Source organism: Juglans microcarpa x Juglans regia, chromosome 3S (assembly GCF_004785595.1).
Source record: "Juglans microcarpa x Juglans regia isolate MS1-56 chromosome 3S, Jm3101_v1.0, whole genome shotgun sequence".
In the NCBI taxonomy this organism is placed as follows: Eukaryota; Viridiplantae; Streptophyta; class Magnoliopsida; order Fagales; family Juglandaceae; genus Juglans; species Juglans microcarpa x Juglans regia.
In genome coordinates, this window is record NC_054599.1 from 361,939 (window position 1) to 386,437 (window position 24,499).

General features: G+C 40.8%; 1 non-coding gene and 1 pseudogene across 1 annotated transcript; both read right to left on the reverse strand.

Annotated features, from left to right (window-relative positions):
* Positions 1 to 264: 264 nt before the first annotated feature.
* On the reverse strand, positions 265 to 3,370 carry LOC121258013 (annotated as a pseudogene).
* A 5,688-nt stretch (positions 3,371 to 9,058) lies between these two features.
* Positions 9,059 to 9,197, reverse strand: LOC121258932. The gene has a single exon (XR_005939483.1). It is a non-coding gene; the product is annotated as a small nucleolar RNA Z247 (small nucleolar RNA).
* Positions 9,198 to 24,499: the final 15,302 nt, after the last annotated feature.

Genomic DNA, 24,499 nt, shown 5'->3' on the forward strand with positions numbered 1-24,499 from the left:
GCTCTCTATTGGATACGCTAAATGCATGACATGGACGTCAAAAAGCGGTTGAGTATGGTAATTAGGAACTCCCAAGTAATTCTTGATCGGCAGGTCAAACTCCAGAATAAGTCCTTGTGGCTAATGCTCCTTGTAACGACTACGTAGAAGACCAGCCGAGACGGGAAATGCTGGCTCGGTTCAATTAGCCATTAATGCTGCTGCTATTTTTACATCCCACCACAGTTCGAATGGCAGTACAAGGCAATATAATTCCGCAAGCAATGCTTACAGTTTAAACTATTTTATTTAATTTCTTATTCCCCAAAACAAAAGACTGACGACAGTTATTACGGTTCCACTAAACCAAAAGAATGAAACTTGCAAAAACAAAGGGGTGGGTAATGCTATTTTCTTTAATTTTTCCAGTCCTATCAGTTGAGCAGGAGGGAATCGATATTGCGTTTTCCATCAGGGCCCTTCGTGTACCATGATGATACATAATCTCCATAAACAACTTCCCGGTATTGGGGAGAAGATTCCTCAACAAGCTCAGAAGCAGGTGATATTTTCGCTGCCTTGGCAGGGTCATGAAATGTGGCTACTGAGAGCCGAGATTGAGTAGCATTAGTTATGGCCCGATGTTGAGCACTCCTATACTGTCCATTGGTCATAATCTGCACCGCAAAGTACACATAACGTGATGCATTTCCAGTTTTTCTGGATGATACAAATCACTAAAAGCAATTTACAGGTGAGCATTTTAATCTACAGCCTTACTGAAGAAAGGTAATCATATTTTCAGGTGATGTTATCAAGATGAAGGAGACGACATATTTCTTGACGAAAGGATTGTGTAGCAAATAAAAAAAACAAAGCAAAGTACACATATGCAAAGCGACACTATCCATAAGCTGACAAATTAAGAAAACTCATAAGCAGATTGAAATGAAGAGAGAGAAATCCAAATGCTCAGTCAATAAATTGGAAATAACTCCATGTACACCAAAGCAACAGTAGATTTAATTTGAACCTAAAACATTATATAAGAAATTTAATTTTTCTATTTTTGTATCTATTTCTACCCAGATATCACGATCCTATGGACTGTAGTCCAAAGGTATCATAATCAGAGGATTTTCATGAATAGACAAAAAATGATAGATACCTCAGTTTGATCGGCGAGGATGACAAGAATGGCATTAGAGAGGGGGGAACGGTGACCCATTGGTTATGGTTGAGAATTTGAAGGCCTCCAACATCATCTTGAATGAGAAGAGTGATGGCGCCCATATCGGAATGGGATTGGAGACCCAGGGTGAGTTCCGGCTGAGGGCAGGGAGGGTAATAGCTGATGGTAATGTTCTGGTACAGTTCACCAACAGCATCCTCTATGTGCGATGATCTCAAGCCTAAGCTCTCAGATATCAAGCCCATTAACTTCTGAGCCAGCATCATCATTTGGTCGGCATACATGGTCACAATTTCTCTGTAATCAAGAGGGAAGTGGGGCCAGCGAGAGGGATTGCGCCGAGAGAGAGGGAAAGTGTGGTGGTCGAAGTAGTCTCTCCAATCCAAGACAACGTTGCCTTCATTATGTGGGTCATCTTTGCCTAGCAAGAGCATTCGGGAACCATAGCCCTCAGAGGCAAAAGAGCTTGGGTTGCAAGAGTACTTGAGCTTGTCGGGTATGGGACAATGCTTGAAGAATGAAAGGCCAGCAGTCTTGACGTGGTCCAGCAGGCTGGTGGGGATACCATGGCTGGTGACATGGAAGGCCCCCCATTCCCTGCAAGCCCGCCCAATCGACTCCCGGACTAGGTCCCGACAGCTGGGCTCAAAATTGAATAGATCAATGATAGGAGGAATACTATTACTTTGATTGTTATTGGAGGTGGAGGATGTATTGAATTTGAGTTGAGGCCGGTTGTGAGGGAGCTGGATGTATGGAGGTGGGACCTGTGATACACCGGCTTCAGCTAAGGCTTGCACTCTCATCATTGGCTCGCCACGTTCTTCCATTGAAACTCACCAAAATTAACCAGAGAGAGAATAGAGGGGATGGTGATGAAATGAAGACAAGAAACAGCCGTACAAAATCAATGGATATTAAAACACTGCAGTACAACAAGGCTCTACTTGCGAAAGCTGTTCTGAATAAGGCAGCAGGACAAAGCTCTTCTCGTGGAACCTGTTCCAACAAAGGCAGTACAAATCATAACCCTATTATCACATCAATTCCCAAACGGGGCCTAAGTTTCTTATTCTTTTTTGGAAAACCGAACTTTTATTCCCCAACTACCATCATTTTACAATGTAAACATTAAATTATTAAATTTATCACCTAGTCGTTGATTTAAAACATAATTTAAAACATAAGTTAAAATTTACCACTTGTTTAAGATCTAATGCTTAAGATGAAACCTCCCAAAACTTAGATATCAGTTTGCATACACCTGCTCGTAACAAACTATACATGACAGTAAGGGTTCCTTCAAAAACCTCAAATCATGCTCAAACACTACATTTTCAGATAACCAAAAAAAAAAAAAAAATTCGGCTCAACATTATCTCATGACTAAATCCAACAACCCAACAGTAAAGACATAATTAAGCATACAAATGCACCATTCTGCCATGGAGTAGATGAAAGAGAAAAGCTAACAGTATGGTACAATTTTTTTCTTTTTTTGATAGCTAATAGCATTTGGTACATAAAAATAAAAGAGTTTTTCAAGTGCTTGAGGAAATGGCTATTCAACCTCATCCACGTTATGAAAAAACGAGGTAACTATAATTAATCACTGCCTCCTCCATCCTATTAAGATAAACTCGCTCAGTAATAAATTAATTACATTTCTGCTGCATTTCTACCTCTAATTAGACTGTAATGACTAGAAGCACTGCTCCCCGATTTCCATCAAAGTAGAGAAAGATGATAAAATAACCAGTGTTACCTAAACTGTAAATTCTATGGTAAAAAATTCAATCCCAGAACCATCCTTTTCCAAGTAACCGATGCCTAATAACAAATAACGCAACTGACGTTTAGCGCAATTCAAATCCACAAACGCGATTGCAAGAGAGAGAGAGAGAGAGGGAAGAAGAAGAGTTATATCCGCAATTCACCCAGGGATTAAACTGGATTAAACTGGAATCTAAGAGGAATATACCATCTCCAGACAAAGCCCTAAAAATGAATAGTGACAAAAAGAAAGAAGTATGAGACTTACGCTATATACGTTTCACTACTAAGAGGTAGTCGATCGGTGAGTGTCAAAGACCTCAGAGATGGCAACGGGGAAGAGGAAAGCAAAGCTATCTTTGGCATGGAGAAGACACAGAACGGGAAGAAGAAATGACGAAGGGAATCGTGGGATAGACCTTTTTTTTTTTTTTTTTTTTTTTTTTTTTCTCTTCTTTTTTTGTTTTTAATGGATGGACCAAATTCCATTAAAAAAAGGGAACATACAAAGTTGATTTAAAAAAAATCAATTACAAATGTTAATAGCTTTCCAGCACACTTCCGTAATTGAAATAGTCTAGTTCAAACGGCAGATCTCTAAAGACCTAAGTCTAAGAGATAACACAACTCTATTCACAATAGAATTACTAGTAACCAGGTGACAAAATCTCATACTCGATTAAGCGGGATAGGGTGCACCAACCCCACCATAAGCAGTAGGCACTGCCTTAGCGGAGGGGGACCACTCCATTTGGACTAAGGTCTGAAGGCACTATTTTTTAGATTTTTATTTTTTTAAAAACTAAATACAGGACACGAAATAAAATACAATGGGAAAACACTCAACATAGTGGAGGGGCACGTGCAGGTCTATGGTCGCTAGAGGTTCCAGATCTGTAACTCTCCCTTATTTGACAGGAAAAAATACAAAAAAAAAAATAACACAAAAAACACTAAAAGAAACACTGCATAGAGGGGGAGAGAGGTGGTAGAGAGGGAGGGAGGGGGAAGGGAGCTGAAGCTCCCACCCTCTCTAGCCGGATATGTAGTGAAGGTTTAGAGAGAAGGGAGAGCGTTTTTCTTAGAGAGAGAGAATGGAGAGTCGGGTGGGTGCGTGGGTGGGTGCGTGGGTGGGGGGGGGGGGAGAAGAGAGAGACTTATCATCAGAGGAAACGATGCACTTCAATAGTATAAAAATGCAATTGTATTGTAAGCCTTAAAACGGTCCAGCTTAGTAGTAGTTTACTAAAAGATTTAGTTTTCCTTTTATTAAAACTCTACGTTTAGATTGAAGATGTTAAGTGGGTTAGAGGGTCAATTCAATCATTTGTATTTCAATATGTTAGAAGGGGAATATAGAACTTAGTGCAGGGAAGAGAGGGGAGAAGATATTCTGAATCTTGTATGAACGTCATCAGACTTGTGGAGGTTTTGAGTTGCCTCGAATCACCCAATGTTTGATGTTATTGAAATATAAATACAATTTCTATCCATCTTCTCTTGGTTTCGGATCTACAATCATTCCCTCTACTTCAATTTCAACTAAGAGCTCTAACAAGTGGTATCCCAGAACACGTGATCCTCATGGCTTAAGGCACCAGATCTAAGCAACACCAAGAGACCATGCAAAGTCAATTGCCTAAGCAGAATTAATTCAAGATCTCAAAGATCGCATGGAGCAATTAACAAACATGATGGGCACACTATGCGAAAACCAGAGCCAAATGGCTAAAGGTGAGAATCACCTAACATGAGATCTTGAAGTCCAGGACCCTAGAAGAACATTTATAGGGGAGTTAAATTAGAATTTCCTTATTTTGAAGGAGAAAACTTATCTGGGTGGTTATTTAAAACTAATCAATATTTTGAGTTCCATAAAAAACAACCAACACATTGTTTACTAATGACCTCCTACCATATGCAAGGAGAAACACTTATCTGGTATCAAGATGCATGGGACAATGACCATTTCACCAACTGGGAGACTTTCAATCGAGCCCTCAAAGTTAGATTCGGCCCTATGGCTTACGACGATCCCATGGAAGCCTTAACCAGATTGAAGCAAACCACCACTGTATCATCCTACAAGGCACAGTTCAAAGCTCTTTCCAACATGCTCAAGGGACTCTCTGATGTGCACAAACTCAACTACTTCCTTAGCAGCTTAAAGGATGAGATTTGCTTGCCATTGTGTATATGCTAAACCCAGTAAGTTTGAATGCAGCCTTTGGATTGCTAAAATACAAGAAGAATACATAGCCGCTACCAAAAAGAGTCTTAAATTAAGGGAGATAAGTTTACCTTGTCTGCACCTGTCAACTCACCTCATGTGCCATCTTCTAGCGTTGGGGGAACAAATAGCAAAAGCCCTTTGTGCCTGCAAGGAAAGTAACCTCAACTCAAATAGATGAAAAACGAAAAAAGAGGCTATGCTACCATTGTGATGAGAAGTGGAACCCCTCCCACATATGTAAAAGCCCCAAGATCTACTTATTATAAGGATGGGAAGAGCCAGGGGAAGAAAAATAAGTAGTTACTAGGGAGGTCCAACAGTGTGAAGATGGAGATGGAAGGGATATAGAAGAAGGGGAACTTGAGATTTCTCTAAATGTCATAGCTGGGACTCCATGTCCCAATATGATAAGGCTGCCGGGGCAGATTGGGGGTGAATAGGTAGTCATTTTGGTGGAATCGGGGAGCACACACAGCTTCCTAGACCCCTATGTGGCACAAAGAACAAGGTTTGTGATGGATGAGTCAAAGATGCTAGCTGTGAAGGTGGCCAATAATGTTGTAATTCAAAGTGAAGGCCTCTGTGATGCTGTCAATCTCAAAGTACACGATAAACAGTTTTACCACTCTTTACATCCTCAAGTTGGGGGGATGTGACATAGTGTTAGGGGTAAATTGGTTGGAAACCTTGGGTCCCATTACCTTAGATTTTTCCAAGCTATCCATGAAACTCAAGGGGCTCAAACTTAAGTAGCTCACTTTTGAGGGCAGTAGCAATGCTATTTTAACATCTATAGCCAAGGGTAATGGGCTGTTCTTGCATATTTACATTGAGGAAATGGTTAAGGAAAGTGCAGCTGACAATGTCAAATTGGTGAAGTTGCTAAGTTTCTTCAAAGGGGTTTTTAGGAACCCCAATGGCTACCCCCACCTAGAGCCCACGATCATAAATTGTGTTAAAAGAGGTACCTAGCCCATTTCCACAAGGCCATACCAATACCCTTATTACCAAAAGTCAGAAATTGAAAACATAGTGGCAAATTTGCTAAAGAATAGGGTGATCAGGCCTAACTCCAGTCCTTTCTCCTCGCCTATGCTATTAGTGCGCAAGGCAGATGGGAGCTGGAGGTTATATGTAGACTACCGGGCATTGAATCATGTGACAGTCAAGGATAAGTTTCCCACCCCTATGATAGATGAGTTGTTGGATAAGTTATGTGGTGCAGTGGTGTATTCTAAATTTGATCTTCGATCCGGATACCATCAGATTTGGGTGGTTTCTGAAGACATAGAAAAGACCGTATTTCAAACTCATGAGGGGCACTATATGTTCTTAGTGATGCCTTTTGGGCTGACTAATGCTCTCCACTTCCAAGGTCTAATGAATGAGGTGTTTATGCCACTTTTGAGGAGATGTGTTCTGGTCTTTTTTTATGACATTTTAGTATATAGCAAGAGTTGGGGGGAGCACTTAGACCACCTCAAACAGGTGCAGAAGCTAACTGCAACACCATAAATTGTATGCAAAGTTGACTAAATGTAGGTTTTGGGTAAAAGAAGTGAACTACCTTGTACACATCATTTCTGCCCAAGGGGTTAAGGTAGACCCAGTCAAGATAAAATCAACTTTTGAGTGGCCTACCCCTAAGAAACTTAAGGCTTTAAGGGGGTTCTTAGATTTGACAGGTTACTGCCAAAAATTTATAAGGAATTATGAACTGCATGCTACTCCCTCACCAATCTTCTCAGAAAGCATGCTTTTCCATGGAGCTCAGAAGCAGATCAGGCCTTCATTACCCTAAAAGAGGCTGTTACTCAACCACCAACACTCAAACTACTAGAATTTACATCCCCCTTTGTTATTAAGTGTGATGCTAGTGGGAAAGGATTGATGCAGTCGTAATGCAATCAGGACAACCTAAAGTATTTTTGAGCAAGATGTTGAAAGGGAAGGCCTTACTCCTCTCCACCTATGAAGGGAAATTGTTAGCCCTAGTTGCAATTGTGTAGAAATTGCTTCCTTACCTTTTAGGGCAGTCATTTATGATTAAAACAAATCTACAAGCCATTAAGTTTTTATTAGAACAACGAGCTGGGATTGAAGCATAACAAAAGTGGTTGACAAAACTAATGAGGTATGAGTTCAAGATTGAATACAAAAGGGCAGGGAAAACATGGTGGCAAATGCTCTTTCAATGAAGGAGGATGAGGAAAATGATGTACAAGGGGTGTTGGCTTAGATCACCTTTCCTACTCTTGATTGGGTTAGGGAACTTAAGATGAGCTACTAGATTTCTCCTAAATTCACAGAGTTGCTCGACAAGATTAAGGCTAACTCAAAGGTTCCTAAGGTCACCTTGCAGCAAGGGCTACTCTTAAAGAAAGAAAGGTTAATGGTGGTACCTGATTCAAGCTTTAAGGGGAAGGTCCTCCAATATATTATATATACACTTAGATCCCATAGGAGGGCACTCAGGCTATCTCAAGACTTACCAAAGAGTAAAAAGGGACTTAATATGGAAGAGCATGAAGAAAGACATAAAGAAGTGAGTGAGGGAATATGACATTTGCCAAGCCACGATGTATGGGACTCTACCCCTAGCAGGGCTGCTACAGCCTCTACCCATACCTCAGCAAGCTTGGGTGGACATTTCTATAGACTTCATAAAGGATTTACCAAATTCCAAGGGTTTCTATTATCATCTATGTGGTCGTGGACAAGTTTACTAAGTATGTCCATTTTGAGCCTTGTGAAGGACAATCTCAAGACTATACAAAGCAGGATGAAAACATACACAGACCGAAACAGAACAAAGAGGGAATTTCAGATAGGCGATTGGGTTTACCTTTGCCTCTAGCCATACCACCAGAAGACGGTGGCCATGTGCCACAATGTGAAGCTTGCGTCACTCTTCTATAGACCCTTCCAGGTGATCTAGAGGCTCGGATCTGTGGCCTACTGTCTCGATCTTCCACCCACCTCCAAGATCCACCCGATTTTTCATGTATCATGTATAAAAAGGAAGCTAGGGGAACCTATCGAATCCTTACCCTCACTGCCTCCAACTAATGAAGGGGAAAGTCTTGCTAGAAGTTGTGCTGGACTGCTGCCTCAAGCAGCAAGGCCACCAATTTGTGACCGAGGTTCTTATCAAGTGGATCGGAGTCCTTTGGAGGATAATAATTGGAAAAGTTTGTGGAAGTTGTAAAACCTATCCCCATACCATCTAGGCAAGGTCTTGTAAGGAGGGAAGATTGTCAAAGACCTCAGAGATGGAAACGGGGAAGAGGAAAGCAAAGTTGGGATCTTTGGCTGAGAAGAGAGAGAATGAGAAGAAGAAATGAAGAAGGGAATTGTGGGGGAAGACTTTATTGTTAGAAGAAACGACGTAGTTTAATAAGCATAAAAACACGGTCGTATTGTAAGCCTTAAAACAGCGCAGCTTAGTAGTAGTTTATTAAACAATGTAGTTTTCCTTTTATTAAAACTCTGCGTTTAGGTAAAAGATGTTAAGTGGGTTCGAGGGTCAATTCAGTCATTTGTATTCCAGTATGTTAGAAGGGGAATACAGTGCTTAGTGCAAGGAAGAGAGGAGAGAGGGTATTTTGAATCTTGTATGAACGTAGTCAGACTTGTGGAGGTTATGGGTTGCCTCGAATCACTCAGTGTTTGATGTTATTGAAATACAAGTACAATTTCTATTCATTTTCTCTTGGTTTAAGATCTACAATCCCTCCCTCTAACTAGCGATTTCAACTAAGAGCTGTGAGAGCACTGTTGATAACAATTGCCACCACGACTTGAAGAATTGTCCTTGTGAGTAGCCACATTAACAAAACTGACAGCAACATCAATAGATGTTGTATGAGCAGCCAGCCGAAGCTAAAAACTAAGCATGTGACTGTTGATATTCTCCAAAGATAAAGGATCAACTCAAGTGGTGATGGAAGCAACCAACAGATCATAACTAGAATCCAAACCAGCAAGAAGATATAAGATAATATCAATCTCATGAAGCGGGTGACCAACAACAGCAAAAACATCAAAAAAGGGGTTTAACCCACTGAAAAATAATCTACAACAGAGGAACTACCTTTATTTAGGCTAGATAACTAAGACCGTATAGTGAGAATATGGGCTTGAGATGTAGAGGAAAACATCCTCTCAAGAGCAGACCAGACTTCCCGAGAAGTGGAGCAACTAACGACATGAGCAAGAACATCTTCAAACAGAGAAGACATCAACATGCTAAGAATGACTTGATCTTGTTAAAACCAAAGATCATATGCAGGGTTAGGGATCAGGTGGGTGTGGTTGCAGGTGGGATAACATATGTTATTAATTGTGGAGGACACATGACAGTTCCATTCACATAGCTATAAAGTTGTTGTCCTCGCAAATAGGGTGCAATTTGTGTTTTCCAAAGCAAATAGTTATCTTTATTCAGTTTTATGGTGACAATAGAATGGAGATTAACAGGAGAAAAATTGGAAATTGTGGAGGAGATGTCATGGGAAAAGGCTTGAGAAGAAGTGTTCCTGGAAGAAGATGTGGTGAGGATAGACGTTGGTTTTTATGGTAGCTCTGGATACCAAGATAAGAGATAAGTTTTACACAAGGTTAAGGAAATCCCTCATGAGATATTTGTGGGAGGCACTGTTGTATTCACAGACTATATCGATTACATTAGATAAGTACAATGAGATTGAGATAATTATACAAGATAAATATGAATAACAGTTTTTCATAAACTAGAGTTTATCTATATATTGATTTGCTTTAGCTTTATCCTTATCATGAACAATGAAGAGGTCATGCAGAATGGAGATGAGCCATGTGGTTTCACAAACTGTTGTTGTCATAACACATTATTTAGCTTTAGCTGAGAAACATGAAACCGTGACTTGTTTCTTTTGCTTTTATGAAATGGGAGAATTACCCAAGAAAATAGAATAACATGTAACAGAGCGGTGTGTATCCATGCAATGTCCCTTGTCAGAATCATAAAGGCATGTATAGTCAAGGAGTTCTCTATTGGAAAAATATACCTTGGCCAAGATTGTGTTTGAGGTAATGAGGCACACGATGAGCAATATTTCAATGGGGTTGCTAAAGGCTGCTCATGTACTTGCTCAAAACTTAAATTAAGTATGCGAGATCCAAACGTTTAATGGTTAAATAAAGAAGATGACCAATAAGTCGTTTGTAGAGGCTTGGATCAACGAGTAATGAGCCATCATATTGTTAAGCTTCAAATTTTATTATGTGGGAAAATTGGAAGGACGAGAACAAACAATCCAGAATCGTAGAGAATTTTCAATGTGTACTTTCGCTGACACAAAGAGATCACATATTTAGAGTCGGCTACTTCAATGCCAAGGAAAAATTTAAAATTACCAAGGTCTTTTAACTTGAACTGGCTGTTGAGAAAATTTGTTAACAAAATATTAACATCTAGAAATGTCATTTCCATCTATCACAATATCAACATAAACTAATAAGGTAATGAAAGGAGATCCAACATGCCTAGTGAATAAGGAATAATTAGCTTTGGATTGATGCAAACCATGTTGGAGTAAGGTGTTTGAAAACTTTGAAAACCATTGTCAAGAAACTTGCTTCAAATCATAAAGAGATTTGTTAAGAAAACAAACATTGTTCTCCCCCTTACCTTCAAAACCGAGAGGAAGCGTCACGTAAACTTCCACAAGGGGCTCGCTATGGAGGAAAGTATAGTTAACGTCAAGTTGACTTAAATACTAGTTCTAACTTACTGCAGTGGCAAGTAGGTAAGGAACGGTGACTAGATTTACAACAGGTGAAAATGTCTCATTGTAATCTATTCTTTGTTGTTGTGTGTCCCTTGGTAACTAAACGAGCCTTGTACTATCAATAATCACATCATATTTGTGTTTGATTTTATAGACCTACTGACAACCAATTTCTTTCTTGTGAGAATATAAGGGTTGCACAATCCATGTATTGTTGTCTTTCAAAGTCTTGATTTCCAAAGCTATGGCTTCATGCAAATACCGGTGTTTCATAGCCTCTTGAAAGGATCTAGGTTCAATAGTTAGAGAAAAAGATCATTGAATAGAAGATGAATTATTGTAAAATAAACAAGAAAAAAGATGATGATGAGTACCTGAAAAAGAGGAGCTAGCCTGCATGAAAAAGTGTTGTTCGATGGTGAATGTGTTGAAAATGGTATTCAACAAGATGATTTGGTGGGCATCGGGAATGAGTACATTGACTCATACTAGGAGTCGTATAATGGGGTGTTGAGGTAGCAAGAGGCGAGGAAATAGGAGAGTCCTAAAAAGAGAAGGAAGCTAGCAAAACCAAAGGAGTTTTGATGGGAGTATGAGTGTGAGTAGAAGAGGACCTGTGAATAAAGAAAAAAGAATTTATTCCCGAAACACAACTTCTCTGGATATAAGAAGCTTTTGGATATGTAAATTCAAAGCTTTATATCCTTCAATGGCATATGGGTAATTGAGGAAGACACATGCACGTGCATGAGTGTCAAATTTGTTGTGGTTATGAGATAGAGTGGAGACATAACAAAGGTAGCCAAAGACTCTAAGGTGATTATAAGAGGGTTGTGGTTATAGAGGATTTCATAAGGTGATCGACCGCCTAAAATGGAAGTGGGGATGCGATTAATGAGATAAGTAGCAATTAGAACACAAACCCAAAAAGGCAATGGGTAAATTGGCCTGAAAATGCAGGGTACGAGCAACATTGAGAAGTTGTTGATGTTTACATTCAACCTCACCATTTTGTTGAGGTGTGGTGACGTAACCACACTAGTGAATGATACCATTTTATGCAAAGAGAGAGTGCATGTCAAATTCAAGCCCATTGTTACTTAGGATTTGTTTGAATGAGTTTGATAAAAGCCATTAAAAGAGACTGTATTTGTGATTTACGTCGCATAAAATATATCCAAGTAAAACGAGAATAATTGACAATAGTTAGAAAATATTGTGAACCATCGTGAGAAAGAGTGGCCAAGGGTCCCAAATGTCACAATGTAATAATTTAAAAGAAGTTGTAGAAATGTGAATGGTTGGAAAAGGCAACCAATGTTGTTTAGCAAAAGGGCAAACATTACAATGATCAAGTTTTGAGAATGGACTAAACAGTATATCTTTATTTAACATAGCTAAATAGGAAAATGAAAGATGGCCTAAGTGACGGTGTTATAAGCCAAGGAGATAGAAGTTGCAGCTGATCACATAGGTGATGGATAAGGCATGATCAAGTGGTAGAGGCTAGCACGTTGTTCACCCAAGCCAATCGTTCTCCATGAGGGGAGGTCTGAATAAAACAAAAAGAAGAGACATATTAACTAATAAGAATATGCCATAGTGAGTTTGCTAGCAGACATCAAATTAAAATGAAAAGAAGGGACACATAAAACATTAGTAAGGATTAAGAAAGGAGAAAGGCGTGCAGTCCCAATGTGAGTGATTGGAACGGAATCACCATTGGAAAGCTTTTATAGTAGTGGAAGTAAGAGAAGTAATATTGGTAAGCAAAGAAAGAGAGTATATCGATGATATCATGTGGCTCTGGTGTTAATTATCCAAGGAGAAGGAGATGGAGGGAAGGGAGAGATACCTGAGAGATTAGACAGAGGCTAGGAATTGGGAGGTAATGATGTTAGATGGAGGGGCGCCCACGTGGGGCTGACCCTCCTGCTGTTACTTGTAACGCATGGCTTTAAGCCATGCGTTACTTGTAACGCATGTAATGCATGGCTTAATGCCATGCGTTACTGCCGTTTCCATCCAATTGAAGGCTGTCCTTTAAGGCCAGCTGTGCATAGGAGGACTATATAAAGTCCTTCTCAATTGTGTTTTTGGCACCATCTGAAAAGTAGAAAAAGACTCTATCTCTTTTTGTTGATAAAATACTTAGGCTGTGGATTTGTTAAGTGTTACTCTAGTTCCATACTACGTAGTACACTTTCGCCACTAAGAGGAAACGCTTGGAGTTTATCAATCTGGAAAAAATTGTGGACCAATTCTTTAAGCTGAGTTTGAGGTACTTTTCCGCTGTGCATTCTAACATTGGTATCAGAGCCATTTTTTTGAATTGCTTCCAGTTTATATTGTTTTTCTCGCATATGCTTGAGATTTGTATGATTTTTTTTCTATTTAAAAAAAAAAGAAAAAGATTTGCCCCCAGGTGAAGCAGCCCAAGGCGCTGCAAGCACCAACGCGGTGGTGCTGCGCTCACCACCGTGGTGCAGCGTGCACCATTGCGGTGCAGCGCGCACCAGTGAGGTGCCGCGCGCACCACCGCAGTGTAGCGCGCACCACGGAGGTGCCGCACCCACCTGGGGGGTGCCGCGCGCACCCAGCGGTGCCGCAAGCACCCGGCGGGTATGGCTTTCACCCAGCAGGTGCCGCACGCAACGCGTGATGCAGCGCGCACCGCATGGTGCCGCGCGCACCGTGTGGAGCAGCCCACGGCATTCAGAGCACTTCGGTGAGTGCTCTGCCGTCCAGCCCAAGGACGGACGGCGCACTGTCACGGTGGCTTCAAGCCACTGTGTTTTTCTCGGTACTGTTCACATGAACAGTACCGATTCTAAAGGTTGAAGAAAACAAGTCTTTACACGGGCTGGGCTTGTGTTTTTTTTTTTTTTTTTTGGCTGGGCTGGGCCGGGCCATTTGGCCCTTCTGTGTTTTTAAAAAAAAAGAAAAAAAAAACCCCGATCTTATGTGAACCCATTTTTTTTTTTTTTGCATGATTTAATATATGCTTAGATATATTGTTATATTACATGTGATCTTTTATTTAATGTTTTAAATTAAATATGATTACATGTGAATATATGGTTATATTCATGCTATTTTTTTTATTCCATTATGTTAATATTACATGTGATCTTTTATTGTTTAGATTAAATGTGATTACATGTATATGTGTATTGAACATGTGGATATGTGATTATTTTATCATCTATGAATGTTAGGCTAGAATGTTTATACAATAGTATGATAAAATAGAAAAGTTCCCACTAAGTAGTCTTAGTTAGAATTGTCAGTGTAACTGATAGGCTGAAAAAATTACAATGACCCCAGTAAGAACTGTAAATGCACTGTATAGCCAAATGACCACAGTGACCCCAGTAAGAATTGTAAATGCACTGATGGAACGAGAAAAATGGACTGTAATGGTCTTATATGAACCATCTTTGTAGACTGGCCCAACAGGTTGCTGTGGTTGAAGTAGCTGTCCTTGCAGACTAGCCCAAAAGGTTACTGCGATTTTAGTAGATTATGTCTTTAGATGTGACTAGTACTAGATGACTACTTAAGATAGTGGTAGTATGGTTGAGATTTATGATGATTAAAATCTCCCATATTTTTTAAATTTGCGCGGGAATTAGGTTAAAAATTTAATAATTGGATATTGTGGCGCAAGAGATGATTCTGAAGCCTAGCGATTTTTCGATCTTGCGACATGTCCAAATTATTCATTTTCTTGCTTGGATGGACGCGGCAGATTTCTTAGGTGTGTGTGTAATATCCTTTCTTTGCATATTGTAGTGAAATGACATCCAAGAGTATAGTTGCCGATTTAAACAAATGGGAGAAATTGGATGGGGAGAACTACGACATTTGGCATCGCAAGATCCAATATATCTTAGATGAGCAAGAGGTCTTGGAGGCCTTATCTCGACTAAGCGAGTAAGAAAGAAAAAAGAACTCCTTGCAAGTTTCCGTAGAAGAAATTCATTTTTTAAAAAGTGCAGGCTCAACAAAACTTCCTCCAGCTAGAGAATATCAGAAGGTCGAAAGCAAGCTGAGGACTTATGAGGAAGCTTACAAGGAAGTTAAGAGCGACAATGCCGATCTGCAAGCCCTTCTGGTAGAGCTATCTGGCACAAACGGGAGGAGGTGTCATCTGAGGAAGGCGGATGATAGGATAGCCCTATCTTATCCAAACGTGCTAGCGACCCCCATTTCCTCATTAACGATAACTGTGCAACGAGTGGGTTTAAGAACTTTCATTTATGCTTTAATACAAAGGAACCTAGATTGATCACTTTCCCTCTCTTTAACTTCCACGGCATACCATGAAAGGAAAGTAGAATAAATCTTGATTGCAACTTCCTTAGTACAAGATTTTCAGGGTAAACCAAAAACGTTGAACCAGAAAAAAGTGTGATCAAAAACAAAGTCAGAGGGCTCGCAGTCTCTCTCTGATTTAAGTACTCTAAAGCAAACAAACCTCCAACAACTAGAAAGCGGTAGCCAAAGAGCTCTTCCAGAAACCCGAACGAGCATCCGCTAGGAGCCCAAGCCCTGAAGGTACAAGGCGTAAAGGTTAGATAAGCCAACACCAACCAATCTCTTTCTTCCATTCCTATTTATTCCATTGGTCGATCACAAACAATGTGAATGAAGAGTTGGGCCTACGGGCTACTGTCTTCTTTAACAGCGTGGAGGAGATCAGGAGATTGATTCTATGAAGACCGGCCCGGAGTCTCGTGATGGAAGTGAAGTAATATTTCCTATTGTTGAGGCTTACAGAGAGATCCATAGATAATGTGGTAATGCTTTTCTACAAGACGGTTTTATGATATTGAATTTAGATTATTCAAATATAAATGAGTCAATTGCTTTTCTTTCTACATCTGATAATTTGGATTCATATAAATGGCATGCTAGGCTTGGCCATATAGGGCAAGATAGAATGACTAGGTTAGCTAGAGAAGGCCTTATAGGCAATCTCATTAAGGTCATCTTGCCCACATGTGAACATTGTCTAATGGGAAAAGCTAAGAGAAAACCGTTTGGAAAAGCCACTAGGGCATCTTTTCCATTGCAATTAGTCCACTCTGACATCTGTGGTCTAATGAGTGTGAGGGCAAGACACGGAGGTATCTACTTCATCACATTTATAGATGATTTTTCACGTTACGGTCATGTCTACTTAATCTCTCACAAATCTGAAGCATTGGAATGCTTTAGGCGATATTTAAGAATGGTTGAGAATCAGTTAGACAAGAGTTTAAAAACTCTAAGAACTGACCGAGGACGAGAATATCTCTCTGAGCAATTTAAAAGGCTCTGTGATGAAAAATGAATCAAAAGACAGTTGACGATGCCAAGTACGCCGCAGCAAAATGGTGTGGCGGAAAGGAGAAATCGAACACTGCTTGAGATGGTCAGGTCAATGATGGCGCAAGCAAACCTACCAATTTCTTTTTGGGGGGATGCACTTTTGACTGCTGCCTACATTCTTAACCGAGTGCCTTCCAAATCAGTAACTTCCACCCCATATGAACTATGGACTGGCGAGAAACCCAGTTTGAGTAACTTACGGCCATGGAGTTCAACGGATTTTGTTCATGATCTTTCTCATAAGTAGGGGAAGTTAGGCCCTAGAGGGAAAAAGTTTATCTTTATAAGGTACTCAGAACACTCTAAAGGGTATGTGTTAATAGGTGAACAATCTGATGGGTGTGTGACTGAGATTGAGTCACGAGATGTGGATTTCATTGAAGATGAGTTTCTAAGTAGAGGTGAGGTTGATAGGAGTTTAGAACTTCATGAGATTGTGGAACAAGCAGAAAGTGCTCCAAGGAATTTAGTTGAGAATGAGGAAGAAATTCTTCAAGCTCTTACAAATTATAAAAAGGATTTGAATCCGAGTGGGAGCATATCACTTGTCAATCAATCACAACAACCTCAGCCGCGTAGAAGCACACTTGAAAGGATTCCCCGTCGTCATTTTGAGATTGAAGGGGAAGCTTTTATGGTAGCTCGGCATGATGATGATGAGCCTAGGACGATTCATGAAGCTCTCTCATCTTCTACTAAAGAAGAGTAGATGAAAGCTCTTAATGATGAGATTAAGTCTATGAAGACAAACCAGGTCTGGGATCTGGTTGATCTACCGACAGGGCGTAAGACTATTGGGAACAAATGGGTTCTTAAGGTCAAACGCAAGTCGGATGGATCAATAGATAAGTATAAAACTCGCTTAGTGGCGAAAGGATATACCCAACAGGAGGGTATAGACTATGAGGAAACTTTTTCACCAGTGGTGAGGTTTGTCTCAATTCGCTTGATTCTAGCTATAGTAGCAAATATGGATTTGGAACTCTACCAAATGGACGTTAAGATAGCATTTCTCAATGGAGAACTAGATGAGGAGATCTATATGGATCAACCAACGGGTTTTGTGGTCAAAGGTCAAGAGCGCAAAGTGTGCAAGCTCAAATGATCTATATATGGCATAAAGCAATCATCTAAACAATGGTACCTCAGATTTCATCGAGCCATTCTCTCGAATGGGTTTACGATGATCACAAAGGACCATTGTGTCTATGTCAAAAGGTCCAAGAAGAGTTTCATTATGTTGTCATTGTATGTTGACGACATACTACTAGCTGGAAATGATAAAGGGATGATAGTCGCCACAAAAGAGTGGTTATCCTTCAATTTTGAGATGAAGGATATGGGTGAGGCAGAATACATTCTGGGAGTTAAAATCTATAGAGATCGCTCAAAGAGACTTTTGTGTTTGTCACAACAGACTTATATAAAGAAATTCCTCGAGCACTTCCTAATGAATGAATGTAAACCCATTGACACCCCTGTTGCAAGAAGCGAGAACTTGTCTAAAGTGTTGTGTCCTAAGACTCAAAAAGAAAAGGAAAAGATGACTCGTGTCCCTTATGCTAATGCTGTGGGTAGTCTGATGTACGCAATGATGTGTACTCGGCCTGACATATGCCATGCAGTTGGCTTAGTGAGTAGATTTCAAGCGAGCTTTGTACTTATCTATTGATCCATCCGACTTGCGTTTGACCTTAAGAACCCATTTGTTCCCAATAGTCTTACGTCCTTTTGGTAGATCAACCAGATCCCAGACCTGGTTAATCTTCATAGACTCAATCTCATCATTAAGAGCTTTCATCCACTCATCTTTTGTAGAAGATGAGAGAGCCTCATAAATCGTCCTAGGCTCGTCATCATCATGCGGAGCTACTATAAAAGCTTCCCCTTCAATCTCAAAACGACGTCGGGGAATACTTTCGCCTGTGCTTCTACGCGGCTGAGGTTGTTGTGATTGATTGACAAGTGATGTGCTCCCACTCGGATTCAAATAATTTGTAGGAGCTTGAAGAATTTCTTCCTCATTCTCAACTAAATTCCTTGGAGCACTTTCCTCTTGTTCTACAATCTCATGAAGTTCTAAACTCCTATCAACCTCACCTCTACTTGGAAACTCATCTTCAATAAAATCCACATCTCGTGACTCAATCTCAGTCACACTTCCATCAGATTGTTCACCTATTAATACATACCCTTTAGAGTGTTCTGAGTACCTTATAAAGATACACTTCTTTCCTCTAGGGCCTAACTTCCCATACTTATGAGAAAGATTGTGAACAAAACCCGTTGAACCCCATGGCCGCAAGTTACTCAAATTGGGTTTCTCGCCGGTCCATAGTTCATATGGGGTGGAAGTTACTGATTTGGAGGGCACTCGGTTAAGAATGCAAGCAGCAGTCAAAAGTGCATCCCCCCAAAAAGAAATTGGTAGGTTTGCTTGCGTCATCATTGACCTGACCATCTCAAGCAGTGTTCGATTTCTCCTTTCCGCCACGCCATTTTGCTGGGGTGTATTCGGCATCGTCAACTGTCTTTTGATTCCTTTTTCATCACAGAGCCTTTTAAATTGCCCAGAGAGATATTCTCGTCCTCGGTCAGTTCTTAGAGCTTTTAAACTCTTGTCTAACTGATTCTCAACCATTCTTAGATATCGCCTAAAGCATTCTAATGCTTCAGACTTATGAGAGATTAAGTATACATGACCGTAATGTGAAAAATCATCTATAAATGTGATGAAGTAGACACCTCCGTGTCTTGCCCTCACATTCATTGGACCATAGATATCTGAGTGAACTAATTGCAGTGGAAAAGATGCCCTTGTAGCTTTTCCAAACGGTTTTCTCTTAGCTTTTCCCATTAGACAATGTTCACATGTGGGTAAGATGACCTTAGCGAGATTGCCTATAAGGCCTTCTCTAGCTAACCTAGTCATTCTATCTTGCCCTATATGGCCAAGCCTAGCATGCCATTTATATGAATCCAAATTATCAGATGTAGAAAGAAAAGCAATTGACTCATTTATATTTGAATAATCTAAATTCAATATCATAAAACCGTCTTGTAGAAAAGCATTGCCATAAAACACATGGCCCAAATAAAAGGAAACATAATTGTTTTAAAAAATAATACGAAAACCAAGTCTTAATAGAGTGACTACAGAAAGTAAGTTTCGTCGGATCTCGGGAGCGTATAGCACATTGTGAAGGAAAAGAGTGCGGCCACCCCGCAAGTCCAGCTTGTAGGTACCAAGTCCCAGTACCTCAACGCTAGCTCCATTCCCCACCTTGATATCACGACTCCTAGCTGGAATCCGGCGATACTCAACAAATCCAACTCTATCTCGCGCTATGTGTTCGGTCGCTCCTGAATCAACAGTCCACACAGGATAGGAGTGAGCAACCATCACATGGCTAGTTACAAAAACAATGCGAGAAAAGTCAGAGTGTACATTCTTCGGCTCAGTGCAGTCACGAGCGAAGTGGCCATTCTTTCCACAGTTGAAGCACTCTAATTTCGACTTGTTCTTCCCGCGCTTGCCCCTCTTGCTGCGCTGAGAAGTTCCTGACACCTTCTTAATTTGTCCAGCAGCTACTCCATTCTTAGACTTCTTGTGGTTAGACCTTGATGCCTTACGCGAACCAGAATCAGCCACATAGGCCGTGTGATTGGGCTTGGCAGCCTCTAGGCGCTCAGCCTCCAATTCCAAGTGACGCGAGACATCATCAAAGTCTTTGATATTCTCGTTATGCGTCAGATTCTGGCTCATATTCTCCCAAGAATTCGGTAGTGATCTTATCACTGCCTGGACTTGCTGTTCATCAGTCAGGTTGTTTCCTGCCGACTTAAGTTCGCGAATCATGGTTGACATAGCCCTAAGATGCTGCTTCATCGTGTGGTCAGAGCGCATCTTATAGGAGTCAAACCTCATGGTTAACCCACGCAACCTAGTGGCTGAAGTTCCACCAAACTTCAACTTCAAAGCCTCCCACATGCTTTGGGCAGTGTCATAGATCTCGAACTCACACATTAGATCATTGTGCATGCTGCTTAACATTATTATGCGCGCGCACCGACTTTTCTTAGCCCGCTAGTTGATCTATTTTGTGTTGTTCCGAGGTCCCTTCCCCGGGCTCAGTAAGGGAGTGAGATAAGGCCTCCAAGACCTCTTGCTCATCTAAAACATATTGGATCTTGCGATGCCAAATGTCGTAGTTCTCCCCATCCAATTTCTCCCCTTTGTTTAAATCGGCAACTATACTCTTGGATGCCATTTCACTACAATACGCAAAGAAGGGATATTACACACACACCTAAGAAATCTGCCGCGTCTATCCAAGTTAGAAAAAAAATAATTTAGACATGTCGCAAGATCGAAAAATCGCTAGGTTTCAGAATCATCTCTTGTGCCACAATATCCAATTATTAAATTTTTAACCTAATTCCCGCGCAAATTCAAAAAAAATATGGGAGAATTAATCATAATTCTCAACCATACTCCCACTATCTTAAGTAGTCATCAAGTCCTAGTCACATGTAAAGACATAACCTACTAAAATTGTAGTAACCTTTTGGGCCAGTCTACAAGGACAGCTACTCCAACCACAGTAACCTGTTGGGCCAGTCTACAAAGATGGTTCATATAAGACCATTACAGTCCATTTTTCTTGTTCCATCAGTGCATTTACAGTTCTTACTGGGGTCACTGTGGTCTTTTGGCTATACAGTGCATTTATAGTTCTTACTGGGGTCACTGCAATTTTTTTTTCAGTCTATCATTTACACTGACAATTCTAACTAAGACTACTTAGTGGGAATTTTTTCTCTTTTATCAATAAAGACTAATGTATAAACATTCAAGCCTAACATTCATAGATGATAAAAATAATCACATATCCACATGTTCAATTCACATATACATGTAATCACATGTATTATAACAAATTAAATAAAAGATCACATGTAATTTAAAATAATGGAAAAAAAATATAGCATGAATATAACTATATTCACATGTGATCAAATTTAATCTAAAACATAAAAAAAACACATGTAATATAACAATATATCTTAGCATATATTAAGACATGCAAATTTCATCCCCTCTTTTTTTTTTTTTTATTATTATTATTATTAAACACTGAAGGGCCGAATGGCCCAAAATCAAATTGGGCCAAGCCCAGCCCGAGTCATCAAAGAAAAAAAAAGAAAAAAACGTTTGAGCTGGGCCTCACGGCCCAAGCCCATGGAAGTCAAATGACCTAAGGGTCATCTTCTTCCTCCATCGGCTACTGTTCACGTGAACAGTAGCCGCTCCACAGCAGCACGCCGCTGCACCTCCGTGGTGCGCGCAGCACCTCTCTGGTGCGCGCAGCACCGCGCTGGTGCTCGCTGCACCGCAATGGTGCGTGCTGCTTCACTGTGGTGCGAGCAGCGCCTTGCGGTGGTGCGCGCAGCACCACTGCGTTGGTGCTCGCATGCGCAGCACCGCGCTGGTGCGCGCAGCACCGCAATGGTGCGTGCTGCTTCACTGTGGTGCGAGCAGCGCCTTGCGGTGGTGCGCGCAGCACCACTGCGTTGGTGCTCGCAACACCACCTGGTGCGCAACATTTTTTTTTTTTTTTAAGACAGATTAAAAAGAGAGGATAAAAAAAACACAATACAAATCTCAAGCATATGCGAGAAAATATTATAAACTGGAAGCAATTTAAAAAAAATAGCTCTGATACCAATGTTAGAATGCACAGCAGAAAAGTACCTCAAGCTCAACTTAAAGAATCGCTCCACAAGTTTTTCCAGATTGATAAACTCCAAGCGTTTTCCTTTAGTGGCGAAAGTGTACTACGTAGTATGGAACTAGAGTAACACTTAATCAATCCACAGCCTAAGTAATTTTTTCAAGAGAGAACAAAAAGAGAGAGAGTATTTTTTTCTATTTTTCAGATCATCAAAAACACAATTGGAGAGGACTATATATAGTCCTCCTCTGCATGAGGCCAGCCTTCAATTATATTATGTAACGGCAGTAACGCATGGCTTTAAGCCATGCGTTACAAGCAGGAGGGGGTCAGCCCCACGTGGGCGCCCCTCCATCTAATAGTATAAAATTGATACACCCCAAAACCCTTTCGGATATCTCAGTCTTTGGTGGGCAAAGATGGCTTGGCCTTTTTCCTAGTAGAAAGGGAGTCGCTGGTTCAAAAATATGTATATATATACATAGAGCAATAAATCTATTCCTAAGCCGGTTTAACGAACCAACACCACACACTGTGACGTGGCGAACCCGGTCTGGTCGCCACGTCACGGTTTTACACTTCCTACACTTCCGAACCTTTCATTCCTCCCGTTCATCCCGTCTCCCTCAGTTTCCCTCACTTCCCTCTCTGTGAAATCGCGCTCTCTCTGACCGCACCCACCAAGCCTTCGTCACCGTCTCCCTCAGCTTCAATCCTCCCGTCTCCCTCAGCTTCCTTTAGCTTCTCTGTGTGAAACGACCCGCACCCACCAAGCCTTCGTCCCTTCATAGAGTTCCCTCCCCGTCTCCCTCACTTCCTTCCCTCTGTCCGTAACCCACCAAAATCGCAATCCATAGGCGATTTCTCGACCCGCGCCCACCAAAATCGCAGTGTTGGTTTCTCAACATTTTGAAGGGAACCGAAGTAGTTCCTTTCTCAACATTTTGCAGGTTCTGACCTTTTTTCCTTTGTCAACATTTTGCAGGTTATGAAAACAAAACTGACTTCACAATATAACATCCAAGATATTTATTGCCATTTTTGTAATTCTTTCGGATCTTTTCTTCGCCATTCCTAGTCTTACAGGAATGCAGTGTTTTACATGGTCTAGCCTCCAACTCCACATGTTTAAACCAGTAAAATGGGAATGAAATCGGGACAGCATGAATTAGACCAAGTTCATCGTCTAAACAACACCCAAAGAATTAATAATACAAACTACTTTCACATTTAAGAGGATTATGTTCATTGCACCAGTAAATCGCGCATTACAACAAAAACATCGTGGGAACAGGACAACGCAGACGGCAGAAGCAGGACGGCTGACGGCAGACGGCACGTTGCACGTGGACGATGGCAGGCTGCACGCGGACGACGGCAGGCTGCAACTACTTTCACATTTAAGCGGATTATGTTCACTGCACCAGTAAATCGCGCATTACAACAAAAACCTCGCGGGAATAGGACAATGCAGACGGAGGAAGCAGGACGGCTGACGGCAGACGGCACGTTGCACGTGGACGATGGCAGGCTGCACGCGGACGATGGCAGGCTGCACGTGGACGACGATGGAAGATGCGGAGGAACCGAGCGGGAGGAGCAGGGGCGAGACCGAGGGAGGCAATTTCGAAATGAAGCATTTGGGGGAAAAAGTCGGATTGAGTCTGTAAAACGCGTGCGTTTTACTGTAGCATCAAAGGAAAAAAAAAAAAAATTCCACGTCGGCAGTGTGTGGTGTTGGGTACTGTAGCGGCTTAAGTGTAGAAGAACTCATACGTAGAGAGAGAGAGAGAGAGAGAGATGGCTTTTGGAGCGAAAGTACTAAGGGGACCCCACACCCAGTTTGACTTCATTTATTTGACTGGCCGGAAGCATGAGTCGTTCAACTCCTCCTATATTCTTGAGTTACAAATTGAATGTAATTCTTTTGTGCAATTGAACTGCTTATTTTGTTCAACTAATTAATCACAGTATATTCTTAATTTGAAAATCAAGTTTGATTTCTCTTTATATATAGCCGAACCACTTATTTTGATCATGATATAATTACCATTCAACCCATCACAGCCTAATTAATGTCTTGATTTATTTTTATTATATATAGAATCAAGGGATGGCCAAAACCTTCACTTGGATGAATGACATGGTACATATTTTATGAGCAAGACGTTTATCAATGAGCGGGGCTGATTGCATCTGCACATTCTCTATGAATATATAAGAGGTCTGTTATTTTGGTCTGCAAGCCTATGGTCATTGTGCACGTAGCCATACCTTTGGTATCAAGTAAAAGGTATGTCCAGTTCATCACCATTATGGAACGTTGTAACTCCACAACCATATGTATCTAATGTATGAAAGGCGATTTATTCAGTCTATTGGACAATTTTCACTACCCGATCATGTCTCCAATATATATATGAAAAGTGGGTTTGTTCAG